Below are 7,666 nucleotides of genomic sequence, written 5' to 3'. Positions count from 1 at the left end.
ACACTATTTTGTGAGCCTGGCCTCATGATTGAGATCACATAATTGCAATAATTAGGAAACTCACCTCAGGATATTATCAGAATGACCCACCCAAACCCAAGTCCATATGGTTTGAAATAGCTAATGAGTCAGTTAATGTGCTATGTCCAGGAGTAATGGGTACTCAATATGGATGGCGTGAAGGTATAATTTACCAACATTCTGACTGATTAAGGGTTTCAAGTGGACATTATGTAACTTAGAGAGGATTCAAGGTATTAACAGTTTTAATAGTTGAGACAAAAGGAAGAAGCAATGATTATTTAAAAGTCAGGGGCATTGGAACTTGAACAATTTCTTTCAATAGCATGTTCCAGGATGAAAAACTTAATGCTATATAATGTCAAATGATGATGTAGGTTTAAGCAGCCATCTGTAATACTGTGGAGAGGTGTAGGGGCTGCTACTGACTGAGTCCTGTGCATGATGGAAAAGGAAAGAAAATGTTCAAAATTGAACCCAGTAATTTTGAGATGAAGAAAAGAGAGGAAGTCCTATTACAAAATAATCATAATAAGGCTAGAATCAACACTATCAGATGTCTACTATATGGAAGAAAGAGATTTACTTGGTAATTGACTTATTTCTCATTTCTTATATTAGTATTATCTCAAATTATCTAAATACTCATAATACTTTAGAGTAACCCGTTGTTTGTGTTATCTTATAGAAAGTAAGTATTCAAAGTATAATAAATTGAAATTAGAAAAACTTCTAAGATAACATTTTAGCTATCATCAGAAACCCTTATGACATAGGTCCATGTTAAGTTTTTGAATATGTAGGAATTTTGAATGTGAAGGAATTTAAGTAAAGAATGAGTTTTTGGGGGCACTGAACTCAGGAGCATCCGATCATTGAGCCACATTTCCAGCTCTATTTTGTATTTTATTTAGAAACAGGGTCTCACTGAATTGCTTAACTCCTCACTTTTGCTGAGGCTGGCTTTGAACTCACGATTCTCCTGCCTCAGCTGCCCAAGCAGCTGGGATCATACGTGTGTGCCACTGCACCCGGCAGGAATATGTTCTTAATTTGGAGTCCATAAACAGTGGATTTCTGGAAAGATGTTAGGAACAGTCTGTGAGCCAGGAAGGTAGGAAAAAATATGAGAACTTTATTTTTACCAATTTCATCTGAAATTTAGCATTTCTCATAATGACACAATAACCACATAGTATTAGCATTACCTGAGACTTTTACATAAAAAGGAATTGAAAATGTTTTCATATGACAATAAAACTTTTGCAGACCTCTTGAGATATTCATGTTCATCACTATCATAAAAGATTGTCTAATACTAGACCCACTGCCAGGTCTAATATTTTTAAATATTTAAAATTTATTTTTATAGATTTTATTTTCCTTTATAACTATATATTTCATTTTATTCATATTTAAAACATCAAAAACATGGAGGACTGATCCAAGCCTCTCCTAGACCAATGAAGGGATTCCTGGCACACACACACAAAAATGATTAAGCCCCTTTGCAACACTGTGTCTCTATTAAGGTCTATGTATTCTATACCAGTTTTTGGAGTTTTTAACTCTAAGTGTCTCAGAATTAACTTAGAGATTTTGCTTTATTTAAAAAAATACATGCACATTAAAAGATGCTCAATTATACAACAGGATATATAACGAAAATAGGTCTCTTGCCTCCAGATATGCTCACCAGAAGCAACCACAATTTCTTATGAGTTTTTCCAGAGAAATCCTATTCATATTTAAGTATATAATATATACTAATGTCTATGTATATACTAATTTATTTATATACACACATACATTTACATAGGACATTTATCTTTTCTACCTTTTACACAAATAATAGCATATTTAACAAAATAATCTGTACCTTGTATATTGCCACTTAATATATTTTGGTAGTTATTCCATATCAATAGATAGAAAAAAGCCTCCATCTTTTAAAATGTTTAATGCTAGGCAGTGTTTGATTATATGGAAGTACCACACTTTATTTGACCAATTTTCTGTGGATTTCCACTTAGTATTCAGTCTTTGTTATAATATGGATATGAAGTATTCCCCAAAATGTCCTGTGTTAATGCAGGAATATTCAGAGATGAAATGATTGGAGGTGAAATGATAGCTTTAACCTAATCAATTCATTCTACTTTGAATGGACTGGATGGTAATTGTAGGAAGGTGGGGCATGGCTGGAGGAGGTGGGTCACTGGGCTTTGCACTGGAAGGGTTCATCTTCCATGTGGCCCCTTCTCTCTTTCTGCTTCACAGCCTGCCATGTCCTGAGCATCTTCCTTCTTCCATGCCCTTCCACCACAATCTGCTGCTGCCTTATTTGAGCCTAGAGTCCAGTGAAGTCAGCCCACCATGGTTCTGAAACTGTGAGACAAAATACAATTTTCCCCATCTAAGTTGTTTTTTGTTGGGTGTTTTGGTCATAGCCATGCAAAACTGACTAACAGAAATTGGCATCTGAACTAAGCTCTTTGGTGTGACTAACCACGTGGCTTAGAAGCCTTTGGAGCTCATTTGAAGGAGAAATTTTTAAAAAGTTTGGAGATGGAAGCTGGAGAAGCCTTAAAATTTTATAAGCAGAGCTTGATGGGAGATTCTAGTAGGAGCCCAGAGAAGCAGAGTGCCAATAAGAGGGCAGACTGGGCTGATTTTAAAGGGAAAAGTGGACTCTGCTGGGAAATTGGACTAAAGGTCATTTATGTAACATTTTGGCAAAGAACTGGTCCACATATGCTCATGTTCTGCTACTTTATATAAGGCTGAATTTAAAGGCAACAAAGTGATTAAAGTGGTGCAGGAAATTCCAAAAAACTAGCAGTTTGGCCAGAAAAGTGCATATAAAACTGAAGCTAAAAAAAGGATATAATTATTGAAGAGATTATAACAATGAAAGAGCTGCTAAGTACTTTGCACAAAGACACTAAAAAACATGGCTTGAGGTCATATCAGGAATTTTAAAGAGCACATCCATTGCAAGCTCAAGGATATAGAAAGAAAAATTCCTTTGAGAAGATATCTTGGGGCATTCTTTTTGTACATAGGGGCCTGAGAAGTTGTCTCACCACGCTCAGCTTCCCAGGCATTCAGAGGCTCTTGCAGCAGTGATTCCAGATGAGCCAGCTACTGTGCAACCTGGTGACAGACCTTGGCATCATCCACATAGTGTTTGTCATGTAGGAATGTTAAGGCACCATGGAAGATTCCATTGAGACATAATAGAAAGTCCTGGGGGCTAAGGTAAAGTGTAGCAGGGTTGGAATCCCTATGGGATACCTCTGAGAGGGTGATGCATAAAGCTGTGAAGCTGACGCTGAAGATGGAATGGAAACCACTGGAATTAAGAGATGCCACTAACAAGGACTTCCTGCTAAAGAAAGCTTCTGGCTACAAAAAGAAGAAGGATAAGAGAGGTCATGAGTATAACAGGTAAGACCTAAGGGGTAGGTCTGACCTATTGGTGAACAGATCTTGCCATCATGTGTCCTACATGCTGTATGTATGTTATGGGACCTGTTTTCCCAGCTGGGTTTCATTCTTATTTTGGTCCTATCCCTTTTTTTTTTTCTATGCCCCTGTTCTGTCCTTTTGAATGAGAATGTTCATATATATATAAAATTTGCTGTTGATTTTTACAGAGGCTCATAACCAAGAGTTTGTCTTGAGTTGCAAATGAAACTTTGGACTTCGACTTTGGGTAATGCTGGAACTGTTAAGACCATGGGAAATCTTGGAGATGGACTAAATGCATTTTGGATTGTGATATGATATGAGCTTTTGGAGAACAAGGGTTAAATGTAGGCTTGGACATGAGGCATGCTCCCAAAACTCCTATGTTAATGGAGGAATATTCAGAGATGAAATGATTGGATTACAAGGGCTGTAACCTGTTCATTCCATCCTAGTTTGAATGGACTAGGTGGTGATTGTAAGCATGTTGGATGTAATTGGAGGAGATGGGTCTCTGAGGACATGTGCTAGAAGGGTTCACCTTCCCTGTGGCCACCTACCCTTTTTATCTCTGCTTTTGTCTGCCAGTCCTGAGCAGCTTCTTTCCACCATGCCCTCCACCATGATTTGTTTCACCTTGGGCCCATAACAGTGAGTCAGCTAACCATGATCTAAATCTCTGAAACTGTGAGCCAAAATAAGCTTTTCCTCCTCTGAGTTGTTCTTGCCAGGTATTTTGGTCACAGAGATGCAAACCTAATATAGTCTTTTACTATTTGATGTCCCTAAGAAGATATTTTGTTCATATAGATCTTCCACATATTTTAATGTTTATTCTTAGCTATGTCAACTTGTTTTGTACTTCAATTTTATTTTATTGTGGGGCTGAGGATTCAGTCCAGGGCCTGCACACCCTAGGCAAGTGCTCTACCACTGACATATATCTTCAGCCCTGTTTATTTTATTTTGAGACAAGGGTCCTCTTAAATTGCCTGGGCTGACACTGAACCAGCCTTCTTGTAGTTGGGGTTAGAGATATGTGCCACTGTGCCTGACTTTTTTCATTTTTAATGCTTCTTTTTAATCTATCCCTAATGGTTTTCATTTTTCTTTTTTGGTTTAGTGCATGTTTGTTTTTTCCTAAAAAGGGTGAATTGTTTGAAAAATTGAAAGTATATAATTTTCTAGTTTTTCCGGTTGTTCCTGTATAACTACTTTTATATAATATAGTCAATTCTCTATTTCTTGAAATAGTATTTATTTACTCTCTACTCTGAGCAATAAGGGAATTGGTATATTTCTGATAGTTAGATGTCTTGGTCTTCCTCAAAAATTTATGAACAATATCATGCAGATGATTTTGATTGTATTACCATGAATGAGAAGGACTTGTTCAAAGGAGAGGCTACATTAGACCTAGGCAGTTGATAAGGCTGAGAGATTCTGAAATAACTGGACTGACAATTATTTTCCTGTAAATTTGAAAATTATAGGAGTCTTATTTATACACTTAACATGATTTAGGTCAAAACTTTCTATTCCCATCACATATCCTCATTTCTTGGAGAAATGCCTCACTGGCTGACATGAGTGAGTTATAGCTAAACTTTAATTAATAAAGTTTACATTAATAATGTAATTAATAATATTTACATTTATATGATTATTGCTAGATTTTTTGAAAAACTTAGATAGTTCTGATTAATCTCAGAGCAGGTACTACCTGATACTTAATATACCAATAGTCACTGATAGTGTTGCCCATTTTGTGACAGCAACATTAAAATTTCTCTTTCTTGTTCTCCTGTTTAAAATTGCCTCATTATTTAGTAGTTAATTCAACAAATATTTTTAAGACATAAACATTTTTTAAGGGCACTGTAGTTACAAATTTGAGGAAAATCTAGTCCTTGCATGTTGTGAGTTGAGTTTATCTGCTAAGTCATTTAAAAAGCCATTTTAAATACCATGTAAAATACTGTAATAGTGATAAGCATATGCACAGAATAGAAGCTAAGATTAGTGGGTTGGGGATGTAGCTCAGTGATAGAACTCTTCCCTAACTTGTGTGAGACCTTGGTAGGTTGGGGGTGTTACTCAGTGATAGAATACTTCTCTAACTTGTATGAGGTCTTGGGTTGAATTCCCAGTACCACCACTACCACCACGAAAAAAAAAAAAAAAAAAAAAAAAAAAAGCTAAGCTTCATGGTACAGGAAATTTCCCAGAGTTGAAGACACACAATCAATAAATGATGTGTAGAGATTATTTGAAGGAAGTGAAGGTGTAGACTGGGAATTGGTGAGCTCCCAGAGCAGGGGGAACATGGTAGGCAAGTGGAACAAAACCTGCAGAAAGGAGAGAACCCCTCTTCATATCTTCACAATTGGATAATTGGATGTGGTCATCTGTGCCTGGATTATAGAGAGGGAAATTAAAATGAAAAATCAGTGTGGTTCTTAACCAGATTATATCTCTACTATAAAATAAACAAAATCCACCAAAGTTTAACTATAGTTTCTCTTCCTAGAGCAGTATTTTTATCTAGAAGAATTGGAGAAGTCAGATGTGTATTAGGTAGCCAAGAGGACCTATGAGATTTTCTGCAGAAGTATTATAACTTGATAAAAGGTATAATTCACTACTACAATATTACCTTATACTTATACATGAAAAATACATTTTGAAATGCAAATTTCAGGAGCATAATAATCTAAAAATTCTTTTCTACAAATGGAACTTGAATTTTAAAAAGTGGGGAAATACATGATTCATAAAATGGAAATACAAGATAAGATGAACCAAATAAAACATTTGCTCTTATTGAAGAGCTGAGCTTAATTTAATGCTTTTAAAGCATTTGTTTATAAAAATATATTCTCTAATGTATAAGTGAGATTATGTTCCACATATTTGTTTTCCTCTGTTTTGATGCCATATGTACAATGAATATGTTCATATCATGATGAAAGCAGTTTTGAAAAATTCATGTGATCCAATTTATTTATTTGTTTAATGGGAATTTAAAATCAAATCCAAGAGAGTGGCTTTATCATCACTATCAAGAAATAAGGTAAGTGACTTCTCTTCCAAAAATATTTATTATATATTTAATCACATAGCTTAAATCTGTACTCATTGTAGACAAGTGTTAGTGCTCTGGAAAGTAAGGATCTCTCATAAAGAAAACCTGGAGCTTTCCTCCTCAGGATAGTAATGTAAGCACATATTTTATTATTCCCTAAGTTCTAAGGAGTTGGTAAAAAAGATGTACTAGTGGAATAAACAAAGAAAAGATTGTTGAAAGTGTCGAAACAAACAAACAAAAAAAGCCATGAAAAAGCCTCAACTTAGAGGAATATTTGTACAAAATCTAGTGCAGATGGAATCAAAATTGTGGGCCACAGTAACTAGTGTATGATTAGGCACTTAGGACAAATAAATAAAATAAAAATAAAGATAAAAAAGTCCACCTGATAAATAAGATTTTGATCCTCTTCTCCAAAATTGAATCTCTGAACAGAATCTGAGCATTGAGTCCCCTGAGATGGTCAGTGGAGAACAAGTAAGTTGGCTCTGGCAGGTGCAGGGTGTCCTCCAATAGGGCAATTGGTTGAGGTGAGTAATGCCACCACAGGTCGCCAGTGAGATTAGTCATGTCAGGTGGAAAAGGAAGGGAAAAGTGCTCATCTAACTTTGAGATAGCCAACAGTGTCAGCAGGAAACCTCTTCTCAAAGCAGAGCGTTACCCCTCATGTGATTGCATCCCCAGAAACTTGGGCTACTTGCTGCACCACTGGGGACGAGAAAAATAAAGCTGCAGAAAATGAAGATGTTTTCGCTTCCTTTTTGCCTGGAGTTAAAAGCTAGAAGAGAAATTTACATGATTGTTGGATAATCCTATGTATTAATTCCCTCAAATAAATAAAATGGCTGGCTCTGTAAAGTTGAACAAACAGAAAAATCATCAGAAAAATAGAAATAGTTAGTATTTCAAAAGCGAAAAACTATCATGAAGAGAGAAGCAAATACCTCTTTGGGGTGGGGGAGGAGAGAAGAAAAACAGTTCTGTTTCCAGAAACAGGAGCAATTTTTCAGAAATCGCTATTTCCTGTTCTCCATAATAGTCTAGGAAACATGACATCTCTATAAATACAACAATTTAGAATTTTAA

The sequence above is a fragment of the Urocitellus parryii genome, chromosome 12 (assembly GCF_045843805.1).
Source record: "Urocitellus parryii isolate mUroPar1 chromosome 12, mUroPar1.hap1, whole genome shotgun sequence".
NCBI classification, from domain to species: domain Eukaryota; kingdom Metazoa; phylum Chordata; class Mammalia; order Rodentia; family Sciuridae; genus Urocitellus; species Urocitellus parryii.
Note: the sequence above shows the minus strand (reverse complement) of the source record.